Source organism: Rattus norvegicus, chromosome X (assembly GCF_036323735.1).
Source record: "Rattus norvegicus strain BN/NHsdMcwi chromosome X, GRCr8, whole genome shotgun sequence".
NCBI lineage: Eukaryota > Metazoa > Chordata > Mammalia > Rodentia > Muridae > Rattus > Rattus norvegicus.
The window spans coordinates 110,691,625-110,712,486 of NC_086039.1; the positions used below are offsets into that span (position 1 = coordinate 110,691,625).

The 20,862-nt window shown below is 41.5% G+C and overlaps 1 long non-coding RNA gene across 1 annotated transcript in view; it reads left to right on the top strand.

Moving 5' to 3' along the window:
* Positions 1-2,511: 2,511 nt before the first annotated feature.
* LOC120099292 (uncharacterized) overlaps positions 2,512-20,862 on the top strand; it is a 32,034-nt gene continuing 13,683 nt past the window's right edge. Inside the window, exons 1-2 of the long non-coding RNA XR_005498363.2 lie at positions 2,512-2,669; positions 2,847-2,963. This is a non-coding gene — a long non-coding RNA (uncharacterized LOC120099292). The remainder of the gene's footprint in view (positions 2,670-2,846; positions 2,964-20,862) is intronic.

A 20,862-nucleotide genomic window follows, 5' to 3' on the forward strand; every position in this document is an offset into this window, starting at 1 on the left:
TACATATGCTTCATGTATAAAGTGTCTAAAGAACAATGACGACTATTCACACCTCAGTGTGTGTATACTTGGTTGCTCAAAAGAAATATTGATGGAGTCAGTTGTTTACACCTTTATGGCAAAAAAAAAAAAGAACCATGAGTGCACAGCCACAAGAGTTAAATATCCACAGTACTGACCCATGTTATGGTTTCCAGAGTGTTCAAAAGCCATGGGAGTTTCAATTTTTAAAAAGGCACAATTTTTCTCTCATTTTACACGACAGTTCTATTCTTGGAAATTTCAGTACTTTTAAATGTTTCCAAAGGTACATTAGCTGTAGGTATATAGACTTAGATTCTGGATTTATATTATTAAGTTTTACACCCGCTTGAACAGCCATCCAGTCTTCCAGTGTATTATGGGACAGTTGTTTGTTTTGTGAGAACGTTCCAATACTGCTTGAATATCCACGGTCTCTACACACTTATGAATAACACTGACCCTGTATAGATGTGACAAGCAAAAAAAAAAGTCCCTATGGATATCCCTATAGGTTGGTCTAAGAAAAAAGAATGAATGATGTTTAGCAGTTTCCTCCAAATTGAAACATTCCCTGAGGGAGGGAGGGGACAAGTTAGTGAGACTCAATAGATCATCTGAATTTGTCTGCAGAAACTGAAACTTGCTAAACAGCTCCTCCCAGACTTTCAGAAGCACGAAATAACTGGTAGAAGAGGAGGCTGGCCAGCCAGGTCACCAGGCTGCTGAGCTATTTCTTAACTATGTGGGGCTGCCTACAAGCTACGTAGCAAACTCCAGGGTCCCCAATTTTGTGAATCATTGCCCTTATTGGTTTGGGCTTTTCAGTGATGTAGCTGTTTTCTACTGTATGTTACCTCTCCCCTATACTCCTATTAGTAATCCTTACAGAAACTCATTTATTCACCAAGTTGGACTTTAGCATAAATGTTACTTTTATTTATCATGGCTTTTCTGTTTGTAGTGAATAGACGCGTGTGTGTGTGTGTGTGTGTGTGTGTGTGTGTGTGTGTGTGTATTCTGCCTTCCTGGTCTCCTCTCCATGAACCCCCCACCTCATCCCCTTTGCCTCTAAGAGGGTGCTCCCCCACCCAGCCACCCAGGTAAACTAGGAAATTCATTCAAGACAGTTTGTCTTCTGTGACTCTTCAGTGTAATACTATGTGACCCCTCCCTAAGCATACATTTACCACAACCACTGCAAGATCTAAGCGAACCTTGAAGCACTTTAATGGAAAGGAAGGGAGTAGCCTGCACTTGTGCTTGCAGTTGAGAGGAACTGAACCCACACCAAAAGAGTACTAGAATCTGGGTCAGGAAAATGCGGACCTCATAATTACAGAGCTTTATTAGACATGTGGAAATGCTAACCCTGGGCAAAATAGGCAATAAATCCAGCACATGCCTTTCCTGGCAGTGTTCCCACAATGTCACCAGGAAGAATTCCGCCAGCCTTCTTTTCCTTTTATTGATATTTGTAGAGGAGCCTCAGCTGTCCACTGACCTCAGCCTTGGGGTTGGGAGTGGGGCGGGGCGGGGGGGCTAGAGTGAAGAAGGAAACAGGCTTAACAGATACGCATTTGAGCCGAAGGATAAGGTGGCTCAGAATAATCTAGCAAGACCAAAAAAGCACTTGATACCCAGGTGTGGTGCCAGGAGTCAAGGACCGGAGATTGGGTCCAGTTTCGGAAACTGGGCATCCTGCGTGTAAGATAGCTGAGTGCTTGGAAGGTCACACCGTATGTGGTAGAGAGCAACAAGGATCACGGCTCACATAGAAAGCCCAACCTTAGGCCAGCCAGGAATAGAGAGAAGCAGCTGAGAAGGTGATGTACTGCTATAATCATCTGCTCATTGGGCGATTAGAAGGGAGAGGTCAGGTGAAACCCTCTTAGAGCATGAAATAAATGATCAGTTGCATAAAAAATAGACAAGAAAAGAAAAGAACCATGTACCTCTCTTGGAAACCAGATGATGGGAGAGATGTCCAGCACGTCTCTCTTGTCCATAAATTACTTCCTCCCATATTTAAGATAATTATGTTAAAGAAAATGTTGTTTGCAGGAACAAGCTGCTGACTAATGCAGAATGCTTAATATGAATGTTTTACCTACCACAGTGGAAAAGGAAAGCACACATATTCGTAAGAGTTCAGATAAAGTTAGAAAAGGATGCATACAGAATGGCTGGAATGCTTATGGGAGTGCAAAGCAGATCTGTATTTTTCTTTATAACCTCTATAACATTTACCATGGTTAACTAACATGTGACAGAGATCTAAAAATTAAATGTGATAGAATGACTGGAGCTCATCCCTTCCTTCTGCAGATTCAGCAGAAATTGGGCAGAGAAAAGTTCTTGACATTCAGTAGACACCGGAAATAGCAGAGACGTGGGCCATGATCACTTTTTTTTTTTTTTTTTTTTTTTTTTTTTTTTAGTGTTCAGCAAATTTCAAAGACTGGGAGGGGTGGGGCATATTCCTAAGAAAGAGGAAACAGGGACATGGAGGAAATGAAACAGTGAAAGGGGAGGACTTAAGGAAGGGATAAAGAAAGGGGCCTATCAAAGGATAGCCAACTTCCCCAGGCCTGTCTTGTCCCCAGTCACCAAGGCAGTGATGCAGTGTATCTCTGTGAGGGAATAAGGTAACTAAGCTAACACCACAATGACTGTCCTCCCTCTCTCTTACTCTCAACATGCTGAGTTCTCTGAGAACTGCTTACCCCTCTCCAAGGATGAAGATGTGTGATATACTTACAGAGGGACCTGTATCAGAAACTCAGGGAAAGCAAAGAGGGATTAATTGCCTTTTTTTCTTCCAGGACACCAAGCAGCTTGGTTCTGTGGACAATGAGGCTTCATGACTACCTGCAAACAACTATGGGTGACAAGGTTACAAGGATTTTCTACTTGTGGATTTCAATTCAACTGGAAAGACAGTAAGGCTCTTTCCCTCTTTGATTCACTGTTGTAACTCTAGACTCACTGAAAGAGTTAAAACAGAAAAGAACATACATACAGGGAACTGAGTAATAAAACAAACTCCATCTCCAGGGGCCTGATGTGTCACAAGGAAAAGAATGATCTCTTTTGCTATGGTTCTATTATTTGATTGAGTTTGCTACATCAAAGTGACTGATGTCATGTATCAACTCAGGGAATTCTTCCTAAGGGAAAAGTAGTATGGATCATCTAAATGGGAAAGAACTCCTTTGAAAAACCAAATACACTTGTCCTCAGCCCTAGGTAAGAATTCTTGCATTTGCGATTGTTCTGAGTAGAGGGATGTCATAGAACTCAAACATGTTGCCATAGAAATCATGAACAATGAAAGTGGTATGGCTAATTCTTCTTTGCTTGTAGCTATAAGTGGGGTCTGTGGGACAGTAGCTTAAATATCATCTGGGAACCTACTAGAGATCCAATCATCAGGTCCTGGCCCACATTTTACTGACTCTGACACTCTGGTGCTGCAACCGAGAACCCTGTTTAAACAAACTATTCAAGGGATTCAGATGTGTAGGTCCATAATGAAAACTCATTCCTCTGGCAAAACCAAAACCTTAAAATGGTCGCCCTCTTTGCTGTATATCAATCTGTTATAAATATAAAGAAAGTAAAAACAAAAAAAATTAAAGTAAGAAATGTAACAAAATACAGTGGAAAGTCCAAGACCAAATATATTTGTTATTATGATAAGTAAGAATGGACTATATTGTCGAAAATAACCAAAAAAATGTAAGTCAATAAAAAGGACTTTCGTTTTTTAGATGATACAGTTCTTATAATGAATATTTCCTGGGGAAGTGGGGCAAAGAACGTCAAAAAATACAACTACAAAACAAGTGTGTCTGACTAGTACACAAAAGTAAGGGAAGAGGAGACAATTAAAGGGCAAAATGAATAAAATTCAAGACCAAAAGAATGAAATGAAAGAAGGAAATATTCTCCTAGTGAGAAAGGACACGTTGTACAGACAAGTTGCCTTAAATCTTGAACAATGTAGGAAATACATTAGAAACACAATCGAATTTAGTAGAAATCCATAATTACATCAAGAAAATCTATATACTTTGTGAAATGTATATCAAAAAGTAAGTAGCAGGATATGAAAAATCTGAATTGAACACTCAATATATCCTGCATTTTATATCCTTAGAATATTTACTTATTTGCATTCATTTTTCTTATTTTTTTTTACAATTTCCCATAAGTATTCTTTGCCTGATCACCTCCTACATCCATACCACCCATATGTACACATCTTCCCTCCTCACAAATCTCTATGGTTCCTCCTTATCTATTTCTTTTGTTCCACAACCCACCAACTTTGACCAGGACTCTGTTTGGAGATATCCAATGTAGAATGGTGGGATTAGATGGTATACAATTAACCATTGTGATTTTACTTCTGCTAGAATAGAATATATCAATAGCCAGTAATTCACAGGTAAAGAAGAGGGCCCTGTGAGCCCTCCCCATCCTTCCTTGACTGACTGTTGATAGAGCTAGTCTTTTATGGATTCAATGCAGTTAACTACAGTTGATGTGAGTTAATGATTACAGTAGTTGTACTGAGTCTAGGGAATAGAATTGCTTAGCCCTTCACTCTATATATTCAGCTCTCTCTCTCTCTCTCTCTCCCTCTCTCTCTCTCTCTCTCTCTCTCTCTCTCTCTCCCTCTCTCTCTCTCTCTCTGAATTGTTTTGGGTTTAGGGAAGGACCGACATTCATTACTGTTTCTCTATGTCTTGGACATCTTGTGTCTCTGTATTCATCACTATGAGTTGGTGTTTTGTCTTAGAGAATCCTGTCCTTACAACGAGACAGTATGCATGAGATCTATGCAAGCTCAAGCATGACCAAATCTCAGCATGGAGAAGGAAGTTGGGCGTGAAATGCTCTCACTAGCTGAGGAGCTATTGACAACTGATAGTTGTCTAGGGAGGGAGAATCAATTTTCCCTGGTAAATCTTCCATGTTAGACTGCAAGGCCACATACCCAAGAATATTTGGACAACATAACTCAGACTTGGTGCATTTTTAAAAATAAAAAAGACACAAAATTGGGAGGGTGAGGAAGTGGGGATGAATATGGAAGGAGCTGAAGGAAGGGGTGAAAATTACCAACACACACACCAAGTTCTTCAAAAACTAATATATCCATATATATTTAAATTTAGTTTTTAATCAACCACAGAGCCAGTATTATGGCTTCCCCAAGTGCACCATGACACACAAATATACACAGACACACACACACACACACTCACACACACACACACACACGTGCACACATGTATGCATGCATGCACACACCATACACAAGCAATGCTCACACTAGCTGAGGAGCTATTGATAATTGATAGTTGTCTAGGGAGGGAGAATCAATTTTCTCTCAGAGTAGCCCCTGGTAAATCTGCAAGTGCATGTGCAAATAAAATAATAAATCACATAGCTGGTGACAACACTGCATAACATAACCTTTAAAAGCCGAGAAGACTAGAACAAAGAAAAACCCATAGACCACTTTTATTAATTCTAATGTAAAATGTCTTAATAAAAATGTTAGCAAATCCATTCTAGAACCATAGTAAAAAGTAATTAGGTCAGGTTTATTTGAGTAATGTAAATATTCTTGAATAACTTTATTTATATACTTCATTGTACCTATAAATTAAAGAAAACAACCTCAATGATTCTATAAAAGGCAGAGAAGTAGTTGCTATAACAACTAAGACAAATACAGATGGCATCTATGTTATTCTGATAGATGACCAAAAATCCAATGAAACATATGAGAAATATTGTTTAACTGAGAAGTGATCTTAGCTTCTCAGGGTGCTGAAACAGAGAAGCTAAGAGAAATGAACCCAAGGGATATTCTGTTTGTTGAAATAAGGCTGGCACAGAAAGGCAAACAGCAGCTGATATGAGTGCAGTGTAGAATGTCAAAATGTTGACATCGGAGAAGCAGCAAGTAGGATGGTGGTGGGAGTGGACTGTGGAGGAAGAAGATCTCAAAGCTTTACCTGGAGAGTTGGAATATGCTTTAAATGATCTATTGTAAAATGCAGCAGATGCAGTCATTGTAAATACAGTGAATATTTCAGCACAGCTAGAAGAGTAGGTTTAAAATGTTCTCACCACAGGAAAAAGTCGTCATTTGGTGAGGTAATGAGTACACTAACTTAATTTTGATTTGTGTGCAGTGTGCACATTCACCACTTTATCACATCACACACTATAAATATACATAGTGGAACTTGCTCTGTGATTAAGGCTAGCCTTAGACTCATAGAGATTTGCCTGCCTCTGCCTCCTAAGTCCCTTGATCAAAGGCACACACTGCACCTGATTTAATTCTTACTTTTCAATGAGTTTTGTAAACATACCCCTTTTAAAAAGACAAATGGAAAACATTGAGTCCGTCTTTGTGATTGAATGAAACTGTCTCTAAACTGAGTTCTCTGTAAGCATCCTTGTAGACCTTGGCTTGCATGGCTGGAATTAAAACCACAATCTAAGATCTAGGCTTCCTCTCATGGTCCAGGCCTGTAATCTCAGGTACTCAGTAGGTTGAGGTAGAAGGATTACAACTTCAAGGTCTGCCTGGGCTACGAAGTGAATTTAAGTCCAGCCTAGGCAACAAAGCAAAGGTGTACCTCCAAACAAAAAGTAAAAATGGGCCCGGGCATACAGCTCAGTGCTTAGCTACTGTGTGCAATGCTTAGGCATCATCTCTAGTATTGCAATCAATCAACCCACACAATTTACTTCATTAAGAAGGAATGCGCTTAGACAACGTAATTAAAATAAAATTTTAGACATTGTGCCACGCATAAAATAAAATCCAGATGGTTTAGACATATAGCATTTCACATGGAAATCCAAGGTGAGCATAAAGAAGGGTATTTTGTAACCTTTGCATGCACAAGGCCTTCATTAGCAAGATAGGGAGATTAAAAACCACAGAAAAATCGGGCTGGAGAGATGGCTCAGCCGTTAAAGGCTAGGCTCACAACCAAATATATAAAAACCACAGAAAAGATAAAGGTAAACCAATTTTTGCCTCCTCACCTGTGATCCTGGCCTTGGCTCCAGCCACATATGTAGCAGAGGATGGCCTTGTCTGGCATCAGTGGAAGGAGAGACCCTTGGTCCTGTGAAGGCTCAATGCCCTAGTGTAGGGGAATGCCAGGTTGGGGAGGTGGGAAGGAGTGGGTGGTTGGGTGGGGAGAAGCAGGTGGAGGGAAGGTAGGATAGGAGGTTTCTGGAGGGGAAACGGGGAAAGGAGATAACATTTGAAATGTAAAGTAAGAAAATATCCAATGAAAGAAAATAAAAAAATCAATACATAAAAATAAAAATTTTTAAAAAGGTAAATCAATTTGACAAAATTTTAAAGCCTTCTGTGGAGCCAAATATGCCTTAAAAGTCTCACTGAGGGGCTTGGAAGATGGTTCAGTGGGGAAAGTACTTGCCACTCAAGCATGAAGCCCTGAATTTCGATTGACAGTGCCTAAGTGATAACCTGGTGGTGTGGTATGCCTCTGTAACCATAGCTGGGGCTGGAATCACATACAGCTGCCCTTATGGATCTAGGGGTGAGTGGGTCTCTCTGGTCATTCAGTCTAGCCAAAAGAGTGTCAAATTTAGGGGAAAAGGTGGAGTATTACTGAAACAGAAACCTTCCACATGTACATATGGGTGAAAACACTCAAACACACACATGCTCATTACACGTGATCCCCCCCCCCTCTCTCTCTCTCACACACACACACACACACACACACACACACACACACACACACACACCAGAAACACCTCACTGAGAGAAAATTTCAATATTTAAAATGAAAGAAAACAGAATAAACCCTAAATTATGACAAAGGTTGTAAGCAGTCGAACAGATGTGGGAATCCAGGTATCAGTAAGTCCATGATGGCGCTGGAGAAATGGTGCTGTGCTTATAGAGCAGCAACTGCTCTTGCAGAAGATTTGACTTCTAGTGCCGAAGTGATGGCACAAAGCCATCTCTAACTCCAGTCCCTGAGGACCTGACATCCTCCTCTCTGTCCTCCTCAGACACCATACATACATAGCACACAGACCAATTTTAGGAGGCACATACACAAAACACCCCCACACATAAAACAGTCCTAATAAAAATTCTTCTAAGTAAATGAGACATTTTCAAATTTCCAGGTTGTCATGGATACATCATACTATAGATAGATTCCTTCCTTTCTGTCATCTCCTTTCCCCTCTAGCTCCCTTTCCCTCCCCCTCCTCTGATTTCTTAGAACAGCAGATAACCAGATTCAGCAAAGGTGACATCATCTTGGTTTGAGTTATTCGGCGTCATTCAAGGGCTCAGGGCAAGCCAACATATTTCTATGATTTTTGTTTGTCATTAGTCATGAGAACAATCAAGAAACATCAAATTGTAAACAGTGTCTGTATTTGAGGGTTCCTGTAGAAAGAGAACAGAGATTTTACTGCAGATATTGTGTATTGATTAAAAAGAAACAGTTTTAAGATAGCCTTAGCAGTAAAATTTCGGACATAGGAGAACAAGCCTGAAAGACTAAAAACAGGTAGACAGACAGAAGAGGGAAGGAAGAGGATACAGGAGGGACAGCAGCAGGCAAAGGATGGGAGTGAGCAGCTCCTGGAACCTGGTGCTGGAGGCCAGCTGCAGCCTTGCAGTCTGGCAGCTGCTAATCCCTGAGCGGCTGTAGCCAGCTGTCAGCAGCAGCCTGGCCCAGTGGCTGCTCCAGTAATGTGGGAAAAACGCAGAACCTCACGGAGCAGTTCCTAAGACAAATCTTTATATTTACACTTCTAAATTTATTAATATGTCAATGACAGCAGCTGAATCGTGATCAGAAAGGAAAGTTAGGCAGCCCATCTAGAGTTACTGAGGAGATTCATCTGATGGTAAATGACCCTGCAGAAGCATTAGATGCACTACCTATCACTTGACCCATTAAAGGCAGACATAGTAAGGGCCTCTTGTTACAAGAGGGTGAGAATCCGGAGCAGTGGGTAAAGCTATACAATCTCTTGGAAAGGGAGCAGGGAACAGGATAGGGACTAGCCATCTGTATTGGCTACACTGCTCATGGTTCTTTGCCCTTAAAGCCTAGTGGTGGAAAACATCTCTTGGCCACACCCCACTCCTCACACTCTGGACATGTGGGTGAGGTATTATTCTTATTAATAGCCAAAGCTGGAGGCTTCACCCTGAGAAAGTAGAGATTGTGTGGAGCTTGTGGTTTAAGCTGTGAAACTGGGCCCCTTTCTCGGACACGCCTGATTCACCAAGTTGAGAAGAGGACTGCACAAGATGTAGATTCAAGTCGCCGTCTGCCATTTGTCCATTGAGACCCAGGACCAAGGCCTTGACCTCGGTCAAGAATTTAATATCTTATTTGTAAAATGACAATAATAATGATTCCTCCCACAGAGTGTTGAGCTATTAAAGATGAGAGTATAAAAGAGTATATTGTTTGAGGAAACTTAATATGTCCAACAAATCCTATTTATCATTAGGACATTAATTAATGTGTCGGTTTTGTGCAGAACCCTAGACCAGGTGTGTCTCTTTAATGTCCCCAAAGGCTCCTACATTCCTTCCCTTTCCTTCATCTCTGGCCCTCCCTGTCTCTTCTTCCTGCCCCCACCAGCTCCGGATCTAAAATTCTATCCTGCCTGAGTGTTTCCGGCCGTTTGCTCATTTTCCACCAGCCGGCTGTGGGCCAGCCTTCCTGCCATATATACACACCCCCTTGGGGCACACCTCTTAGAGAGCAAAGCCTCTTCCTCCAGGCCCAATTCATGTACAATCTGACCGTGGGAAGCTACAGGGCGCCTGGTGGGGAGAATGTCCTAAACCACAGAGAGTAAACAGCAAAGGGATAGCAAGATCAGGGACCTGCTTGTCAGGCCCTGTGGCATGCACAAGGCAACCAGCAGATTGCCAGTGCTTAAGGTTGTTTTGTTTTCGTTTTGCTTTCAACAAGCATTTGCAGTTGCTCCGCGTAACCCAATCCTCCTTCTTCCATGAAATGTGCACTATAACATAACATTCTATGTATTATTTCTCACTTTTCACTGACTTGATCTCTCTCTGCCTCCACTAACCCCCCCCCCAACATTGTGGGCACTTGCTCTTTCAGATCTGAGGTGACTCCTACAAATTGCCAAGTGTCATCCCGGTTAGTTAACCAGCCATTGTTTGCTTGCTATCCCTGCTCAAAATAAGCCTCCCTTTAGTCGAAAATGCAGGGTGCAAGGGAGAAAGGCAGGAATGATTTCTTTGAGCCTTCGCTTGTTTTTGCCAAAGTTAAATATAATGCTGCAGAATGGGCGGAAATGTTCCCAAAATAGAATCAGTGCTGCGACAGCATTCATGCCTGAGCATTCTCAGAATGGGTTTCTCTGTTCACCTTCAAGATGCTATCTACACAGAAGGTGGGGAGGAATGCTCACTTGATGTGTTGCTGAATGGCCAGTCCTTCATGATTAGAAAAGCTTCTTGATTTAGGAGACATGTGTGATGAAAAGATCTCAGTTCCTCATGGAGACCTTCCCCACACCTTCATGCCTTGGTTCCACTCAGCACCTCCTCAGTCAGGTGGTAGCACTTTTTTCCCAGCCTGCATTGGGTCAACTTGGACCATTATGGCTAACTGTTACTTTGCAAGTTCACATGTACCAAGAAATTCCAAGTAGACATTCCATTTTTTGACAACCAACTCCTCATTCTTCTCCATCATTGCTTAACAGATTACCTTCAAGTGAATATATATTGTTATGGAAGCTGTTTATATGAGTTAGACATGAATGTTACAAAATTACAAAACCAACAAAACCTTGAGAAAACTAGAAGACAAGCCTAGATGCTACAAATACTTTGACTGCTCCTCAAAACCATCATGGTCATCTAAAAATGAAAGAAGCCAGAGAAACTCTACCCCGAAGGAACCTAAGGGGACATGACAACAAAATGTGCTGTGGTGTTCTGAGTGGCATCCAGGAACAAGAAAGCATCGAGACAGAAGGGGGTAAATTTTACTAAGGTATTAACTGCAGTTAACAATAGCATATCAGTGGTAGCCTGAGGGTTGTCATAAATGTACTCCAGTGGTAAAGATGTCAGTAATAAGGAAATCTAGGCGCAATATGTATGGAAATTCTCCATTTCTCTTATAATTTATTATTATTTTATGCTTGTGGGCATTTCATCTGCATGTCTGTCTGTCCATCACATGTATACAGTGCCCTTGGAGGCCAGAAGAAAATGTCAGATTCACTGAAACTGGAGTTACAGATGGTTGTGAGCTGCCATGTGTGTGCTCAAAACGTGCGTCCTCTGGAACAGTGGGCCATGGTCTTAACCATTGAGCAATCACTCCTGCCCCGTCTTACAATTGTTTTGTAACTTTAAAACTATTCTAGAATTAGCCTCTTCAACTATTTCAGTTACACATCCCAAATGTTTCCATTTCCCCCTTTTCCTTTGTTCATCTTTCCAAGCGATTAAGGTAAGGGCTGAGTGTGTAGCCCAGTGGCGACGTTTGGCTCCATGTATGAGATGTAGGTTCAATCTTCAATACTGCAAAATCAAAATCAAAATGCACATAGCCGAATAGTTTTGTTTTTCTTTGGTCTTTCTGTTTTCGTGCCTTGAGCATGCCTTGCCATCCTTTCCCTTTTTGGATGGCATAGCAACCCGTTCAGGTGGGAGTCACAAATGTGAAAAGGGCACCTTGGCAGTATCGCACTCACAGAGGCCACGATGAAGCTAGACCTCAAGAACAGATCACTTCAATACCTTTTCTATTACCAGAAAGAGCAGAGTTATTTCCACTTAAGATTATGGAAATATTTTCACTGTCCACTCGTGAAGGATCTTCTCACCTGAGTCCGTGCCGCCACCACATAATATTGATGGTTTCCTTTGTAGCTACTTGACGGCAACTGAACCACCTTAAACACAGCTTATCTTGTCTTACATCACTTATTAAAACTTCCTTCACAGGCCTCCAGGTTAGGATATGGCTACAACTATTATTCCTTTGCATTTTCTGTAACGTCAATCAATGTCTTCTTCCTCCCAGACCCTCCTATCACCACTTAAACATGCCCAAGCCTCTCCTTTCTCAAGAAACGGAAGCAAAAACAAAAAATCCAAAACCTGGCTTCACCACCATCACTTCCACTCCAAAGTGTCCCTTCTAATTATGCATCTGTGAAGTCAAATTCTGTGCCTTGGCATAAAGGTGTCTGAACTCTTATGCACGTGGTATTAAACTGTGACCAATCTGTCTCAAATAGACGATGGCATGGGGGGCGGGTATTTGTATCAAGGAGATAAGGTTGCACCAAAAAAAAATGGGGTCTAGTTGAGGAGAGAAAAAACTGAGTTAAGAGACCGCCACGGCTCCAGTTTCCCCTCTGGCCCATAGAGTTCAGATGAAGTGCCTTAGCTCTCTGCTGAAACAAGTGTTACCAAACAGATTGATGCCTAGGCCTGGACAGCAGTGCATTCGTCGTGGCTACCCTCACCAACAACATCCAATATGTACGATTTCTGGAGTAGAAAGAAAAGAACAAAGTAACTAGTTGTACAGACAGGTCAACTTAACAGACATGCCAACTCAAGAGCATATAGGACACATCACTTTGGGAAATCTCTAGATGTAAGCAGGGTATTCTCTGATAGCTCCAACTTCCTACCCAGAGCAGCTGAGAGAAAGGGAAGTATAAAAATCGAACATGCTTGTGAATGTTGTGACCTGGTGTCATAGGCTAGATGGGCTCAGAGGGTTTTCTGTGTTATAGGTCCACCCATGCAGAGTCATTCAGAAAGGGCAAAAATTGTCCCCTGAAACACTTGTTCTTCTGTCCCAAAGAATGATGATCACATTTTTCAATTCTTCATTAGCCTGTGGAGTAACCCGCTTTTTGTATAAGGGAAGAGGGAAGGGAACCACAGGTTCTGTTGTAGGGTCATCCTGCGAGTATCCACAGGAAATTGGTATTGGAACCCAGTTCTATGGGTGCTCAAATGCCTTTTGAATAATGGCACAGAATTCGCAGGTAACCCACACATATCCTCCCAGGTGAATTCAATCATCTCTAGACAATTTATGACACTTCTTGTGTTGTGCTGTGTGAATAAATATAAACAGTTCTGGGCCATATTCTGTGAGAAACAATGAACATGGAAAAAAAGTCTGTGGATGCTCGGCATGTGTTCAATTTTTGCCAGATGTATGGATCCACTGGTAATGCCATCTGTGAGTGTTAAGCCTGTAGTTTAAACAGCTGACTGTACTGGAGTTGGCCTTGGACTTGAAGGAGAAAAGTTGCTTTTTCTCTAAATGGATAAGAACGGGCTTCTTTTGTTGAAGCCAAGGATGCCATTTTGATTGCCTGGCAGGACACTATGGCAGGCGTCTCTCAATCAGCTCCACAAACCCTACATCCCCGTTTCTTCTCTAGTGGTCATTAGCTTGCATCCAATTCTCTTCTGGAAGAGACTCCCATTGAAAGGGACTCCCATTTCAGAATGGCAAGTGTATGTCTAGACAGCGATTCCAGTTAAGGAGAGGTAGTTTTTCCAACTTTCAGACAGCCCAAGATACACTGAGGCGTAGAAACGGGAAAGCATAGAATTGGGGATGATAACTCCAAAACTTCGAGGGGAAGAAACATAGGAACAAAGACCAAAAATATCATGAAACTTGGAAGAGTAGAGGAGAACCATGATGAAACACGAAGAAAATCTTTCTGTATGTGTTGCTGTATCCAGAACCCTTCAAGAGCCAGAGTCATTGTATTGACAAAGGAACCCTCAGCCAACACTTTCTCTGGAAAGATGAGCATCATAGTTAGCTGCCATTCTAGCACTGGGGGCTTCTTCATCAATACTGCATGGTTTAAGCCAGGTTCTCAACCAGTGAGTCTTGATTCCTTAGGCAAACCTCTGTGTCCAATAGTATTTAGATTATGATTCCTAACAGTAGCAAAATTACAGCTACAAAGTGGCGACAAAAATAATTATGCTTGGGACGGTCACAACAACACTAGAAGCTGTACTTGGGGTCACAGCATTAGGAAGGTTGAGAAGCACTGGTTTAAGCATTAGTGGAATCTTCCTCTGTTTCAGAGAAATACCTATTGTTCATATACATGGAAATCTCAAATAAGCACATATCTGTCTTGAGGTCACCAAACAATGAACGTTAAGGAGAAGCAACTGACATGAATAATGACCTAAAGTAAACTAAAAGCAACTTTCTAAGCATGAGTTGGCATCCATATAGGTTCTGGAAATTTTCCTGCAGCTTGTCAAATGCAGGCCTGAGCAATAGGTTTCTGACCTCTGTGATTTTGTAACGTTCTGAAATGCTCTCCCAACCTTGAAAGATCCAGGAATATTTAGGAGAGCTTTTGGCAATGCATGCCTTAAAATGAAAACATTCGCATTTCGGGAGTATTGGGAATCAGATTTTTCTGTTTCTGTGATAAAACACCAGGAGCAAAAACTATTTTGGAAGGAAAGGGATTATTTCAGTTTATAACTCTCAGGTCAACTCCATCACTATCAGGGCAGGAACTCAGGGTCAAAACCTGGAGGCAGAAACTGATGCAGAGAGAAGCCATGGAAGAGTGTTGCTTACTGACTTGCTCTGCATGACTGACTGACTCAATCTGCTGTCTTACAATACCCAGGACCAACGGCCCAGGGGTGTCACTATGCATAGTGAACTGAGCACTCGCATATCAATCACCAATGAAGAAAATGCATCAGAGATTTTCCCACAGGCTAGTCTGCTGGCGGCATCTTCTCAACTGACCTTTCTTCTCCCCGAACGACCATACTAGTGTTGAGGTGACAAAAAAACCCAAAAACCCCAAAAAACAAAAACTAAGCACCACATGTGAATAGAGAAAGAAGAGGAAGGAAATGGGGAATTTTCTGTATTATCAGTGAGCACTGTACACCAACATCAAAGACTCCAAATAAGCATTTGTTGTTTGTTGTTTGTTGTTGTTGCTGTTATTGTTATGCTGCTGCTGCTACTGCTACTGCTAATACTGTGTTTCCCTTGGTGTGCAAAGAAAGACACTTAGGTGTGCCCATTATAGACTGTTTCTCCTTCAGAGGGAACCACTGATGCATTACCTAGTCACCTATGTAGATTTGTTCATTTCACTCCACAGAGGAGTAACATCTAGAACTTCATCTCTTTTAAACTGTTTTAATTGACGCTTCCTTGGCTCCACTTGGGGTAAACCCGAGAGTACTGCTCTTCACTGAGAGCAGTTGGTGACTCCAGTTTAGTCATGACTGATTTCAAAGAGTATATAGACCGAGTTCAAGAATCTATTGACACTCAAGGGCATCTTCATTGCCACTTATTAAACAACTATTAATAATGGCTTGTCGTGTACCACCTTTCTTAGGTTATATATTATACATATAATTTCACTGTAAAACTCTGTGGATATTGAGACTTTGAGAAGTTAAATCACAGGCCAGGTATGGTGACACAGGCCTGTAATCTTAGTACTTGGGAGGCTGAGACAGGAAGATTATAATTTCAAGATCTGCTTGGATTATACAATGAGAAGTGAACCAAAGCTAGATTTGTTAGTTTATGCCTGTAATCCTAGTAGTTACAGTTTCAAGAGAATTTCTCTGAGTTTGAGGCCAGCTTAGCTTGTTTGAGGCCAGTGTGGACCACATTGTGAGCTCCAGGGTAGCCTGGACTACTGAATGAGGACCCCCTAACTTGGACTACTAAATGACAACCCCCCCATCTCAGAAACAAAACAGCAGACAACAAGAAAACACAACAAAACATTGAGTCATGCAAAGTTACAAAACAAGAGGAGGAGGTCTGGCCCGTCTGCATGACTCAAAAGGCTTTGACTAATTTCTATCAAAGACAAATCAATCAATAATCAATTGCCTTCATTTTCATGTTGCTAGCTTTATGTCTCTTTCACTTCTACTTTCAAATGATCCCACTTATTAGTTCACCTCTCTTGATTAGTTAAGACTACTATACCCATCGAGACACACAGCAATAACCTGATGAACCTCATGAACTTGACTCTCACACATCATTAATTGATCTGCTACCACTTCCACCTCCTAGAAGTAAAACTGTTGCAAAATTGACACTAATGAATAGAATCAACACTAAATTCCATCTGCACTGTGCAATTTAAAGTGTTTCATGTTAGATAGATAGGTAGATAGATAGATAGATAGATAGATAGATAGATAGATAGATAGATAGATAGATCTTTATAGATTTTATAGATCTTTTTTTACATATTTTTGTCATAATGAAAAATGTGAACATGTCTCTGAACTTCCATTGCCCTGAAATAGTCTAGGCCAATGTTTGCTCTCTTGTGAATAATGTCACAGAATCTAACTAGAATTTTTTTGCTTCATCTTCTTTCTACCCATAGTAAGTCTGAGGGAACTTAGGCCTGAGAATTTGTCTTTTTAACAAACATTCTATGGTGTACTTATTAAAGTTTGGGAATAAAACTCTTTAGTCTGGGAAAATCCTTTATAGCTTCCCCTAGTTTGTCTCTTTTCCCTTTTACTTTAAAAAAAAACTTCATGTTTTATTCAAGGACTATAATTTGCCACAGAGTGGGGAGTGAGATTAAGATAAGCCCCTGAGTGGCAAGGACGAAGCATGGAGAGGGGATACTCTAGATTATACCTCACCTCAAGTCTTAACTATACACTACTTACAAGTCTGATGATCCAAAATTATTTGGCCTCTCTGATCCTCAGTCTCCTTATCTGTTAAAAGAAATATACAACTATACCAACTTATTGGATAACTCCTGAGAAGCGCCTAGTGCTCTTTGAGGAGGTGACAGGTGAGCAGACACTCAGACAAAGAAAGAGAGTAATCAATACAGCTTGAGCCTGCACAACGTCTGCATCCTCACCTTAGAAGTTCCAGGAACCTGGAGTACCAAAATCTGCACTTGCTGCCATATCTTATATAAATAAAATGGCAGGAATCAAGTACGGTTGTCTGTGCCTACAGTCACAGTTACTCAGGAGCTTGAGATAAGAGAATCACATGAGTCCAGCCCAGGCAGTATAGTGAAATTCTGTGTAAAAAAAGGGGGGGGGATCCACACATGTTCAATAAAAATGCGGGTTTTTTTTTTCAGTTACTTTTGATCCTTGATTTGTTGAACCTACGGATTTGGAGCCAACAGATATGGAAGGCCAAATTTATTTATGCATTTGCAACATTGTTGAAAAACCATGAGTCTTAGGCCAGGTATGGTGGTGTATGGTTTTAGTCCCAGCACTGGAGAGGCAGAGACAAAAGACTGTCAGTTTGAAGCCAGCCTGTGTTATATATCAAGTTCCAGGACAGCCAGGCTACACAGAGAGACATATCTCCAGCAAGCAAGCAAGCAAGCAAAAGAGAGTCTTTTAGCATAGGCAATAATAATAACAATGATGATGTTGATGATGATGATGATGATGATAATAAATATGGTTTGAGCACAGTTTTCAATACAAATCAGAGTTGTTTTCTCCACACTTAGTTCCGTGCACAGCACCTAGCAAAGAGGCTTTTTATATTTTCCATTTTGTTATTGTTTTTTATATCATTAGCGTATACCAATGGAGAATTTAACCTTGGCAAGGTGAAGAGGCACTTCTTCTAGCGATCCGGAAGCATTAGAGAGAGCTGTATAGAGACAACTCAGATGCAAGCCAAAGGAGCGCCTGTCAGTTGGCCTCAATCTTCCCAGTGATGAAGGAGATGAAGTCATCTCCTGAGAATGAGGGGGAGGACTGGGGTCGGGGGCTTGAGGAGAGGGCAGGAAGTTAGGAGCAGCTGCTGTAGGGAATGTGATAGGGAGTCAGCAAGCGAGGAATGAACGGATTGCTGAACAGCCAGAGGGGCCAGCTTAGGGTAAAGAGCAGCATTGGCAGAGAACCTGGTGAGCAGGATCTCTTCGATGAGCCAACAGTGGAAAGAGGCACCTCCAAGGAGTCACTCAGGGCTGCAGATTAGACAGTGGGGGTGACTGGGAGAAAAGGGAGGGCCCTGCAGGCACATTAAGGATGAACTCTCCATGGATCAGGGTTGGAGAAGCTGATCTATTCCTTTAGAAGACATTTAGTGACTATACATCTTATAAATCTTTTTTACATGCTGGGCATAAGGGATGATGCAAAGAAGCAGACACACAGAATGTCTGCAGTCTGCATGGGTCTACACATGCAGTTCTCACACAAATATCCATCACATACAAATCTAGCTATGATTGTGAAAAACTGGAAATGACCTAGAAATCCCTTAACAAGTGACTGGATAAGCATGCTGTGCCACATCCCTGCAATTATTCAGCAATAAGAAAAAAAATGAACTCATGAGACACGCAACATGTAGATGAATACCCTTATCTTCATACAGAGAGAAAGAAATGCATACAGAATGATTACACTTCTTGGAGGAAATGAAAATTAATCCATAGCAACAGAAAGTGGATTATGCTTATTTGTCTAGATGGAGAGAGGTACACTGGAGGAAGAATGAAAACCTGTGAGGGTCTGTGAGGGTGAGGTATAGTTTTGATTTTTTGATGATTATTCCACTCGGGTAAAAATGTGTCACGTCAGAGGATTTTAAACTGTGTGTGCACTTTCTAGCATCAATCTTACCTCCAAGAGTTATACAAAAGCAACAGTTTTAAGAACTCACCTTCTATATCCCTCATGAAAATTGCAGCATGCCCAGGTGGCACTATCAACAGAGTAAAAAGTAAACAAACAATGATTTCAGACAGCGATGTCTGCTATAAAGTGAATATATAGGGAAATAGGATGATGAATGACATGGGAACAGAAGGAATAGCATATATATATATATATGATGGTCAAGGACGAGACATCCAAGCTGAGACTCAATGACGACAGGGGAGCAACCATGGAAAGATGTGCTAAAAGGATGTTCTAGGCAAAGGAAACCAAACATGCAAAGGCTTTGAGGCAGAAAGAATGCTTTATATCCTCAGAGACCAGCAACAAGATGGATGCAAGGCAGAAAGACAAGAGCAGAGTGGCCCTTTGCTGTGAGAAAAATATTCTAATATACTCAGTGGTTTCCTGAAATCACAAAAGAATGCATTTGCACTTCCTACACAAGTCTTTATCTCCTAGCTATACAGATACACACACACACACACACACACACACACACACACACACACACACACACACACACACACACACAGTGCCCTTTAGATCTTCATGCTTTCCTTTGTAGAAAGGTTTCACTATACTGCACAGGCTGGATTCAAGTTGATACTTCTGCCTCAGCTTGCTGACTGGCTGGAACTACACGTATCTATGCCAGATCTCCTTTTCCATCTTTTATTTAACATTTTTATTAATTGCATTTGCTCTTTAACAATTTTGTGCATGTATATAATGCTTTCTGATTACTTTTCCCCAACATCTCTCATCTACCTCCCCCAACTGTTGACCCCCCCACAAGCCCCTTTCTCATATTCTGACCCACTGAGCTTAACCAGGGTCATCTGTGTGTCCATGTTATGTTTACTAGTGGGTATACAACTGAAGACTATGACTCCTCCTCCCCCAGAATGCACCAATACCTTATAGTACTACAAAGAGAATTAGGGCCCGTGAGCCTCTCCTGAGTCCGCATCAACTACAAGGCCCACACTTCTACAAGCATAGTGAGATAACCATGGATACAGTGAGTTTGTGACTGCAATGGCTTTGTTGTATCCAGAAGGCAGCTTTCCACAACTCTTACACTCATTGAGATTATAATATAATCACATCATTTCCCCCATTTCCTTTCCTCCTGCCTCCCCAAACTCTTCCATATACCCGTCATTGCTCACTTTCAAATGTGTGGCTTCTGTTTGTCATTATTTGTTGTTAGATTCTTTCTGTACTGTCTTCCACCATGTCCTTTATGCCTTAGAGGGAGTGGCATAAATGCCCTGTTTAGGACGTGAGCACTCAATCTTGCTCCCCGAGCAGCCGCATGTCTCTGTTTTCAACACCATTTACTGCAGAGAGACGCTTCTCTGACTGAAGCCAACAGTAACCTTTATCTGTGGGTATAAATATACCAGCCTTACCATGGACAGTGGCTGTAACTTTTGCAGTCTCAGGCATGACAATAAAACCAGCACATGTTTCTACTTCCTTATTCACAGCTTCATAATAGATTTATTCTTTTTTTAAAATATATATATTTTTTAAATTTATTTAATACTTAATAATTCTTTGGTTTCTGGGCAAACATCACCCTCCCCCCTCCCCTTCCTTGTCGGTGTTCCCCTCCCAAGCCTCCCCCCATTGCCGCCCTCCCCCCAACAGTCTAGTTCACTGGGGGTTCAGTCTTAGCAGGACCCAGGGCTTCCCCTTCCACTGGTGCTCTTACTAGGATATTCATTGCTACCTATGAGGTCAGAGTCCAGGGTCAGTCCATGTATAGTCTTTAGGTAGTGGCTTAGTCCCTGGAAGCTCTGGTTGCTTGGCATTGTTGTACATATGGGGTCTCAAGCCCCTTCGAGCTCTTCCAGTTCTTTCTCTGATTCCTTCAACGGGGGTCCTATTCTCAGTTCAGTGGTTTGCTGCTGGCATTCGCCTCTGTATTTGCTGTATTCTGGCTGTGTCTCTCAGGAGCGATCTACATCTGGCTCCTGTCGGTCTGCACTTCTTTGCTTCATCCATCTTGTCTAATTGGGTGGCTGTATATGCATGGGCCACATGTG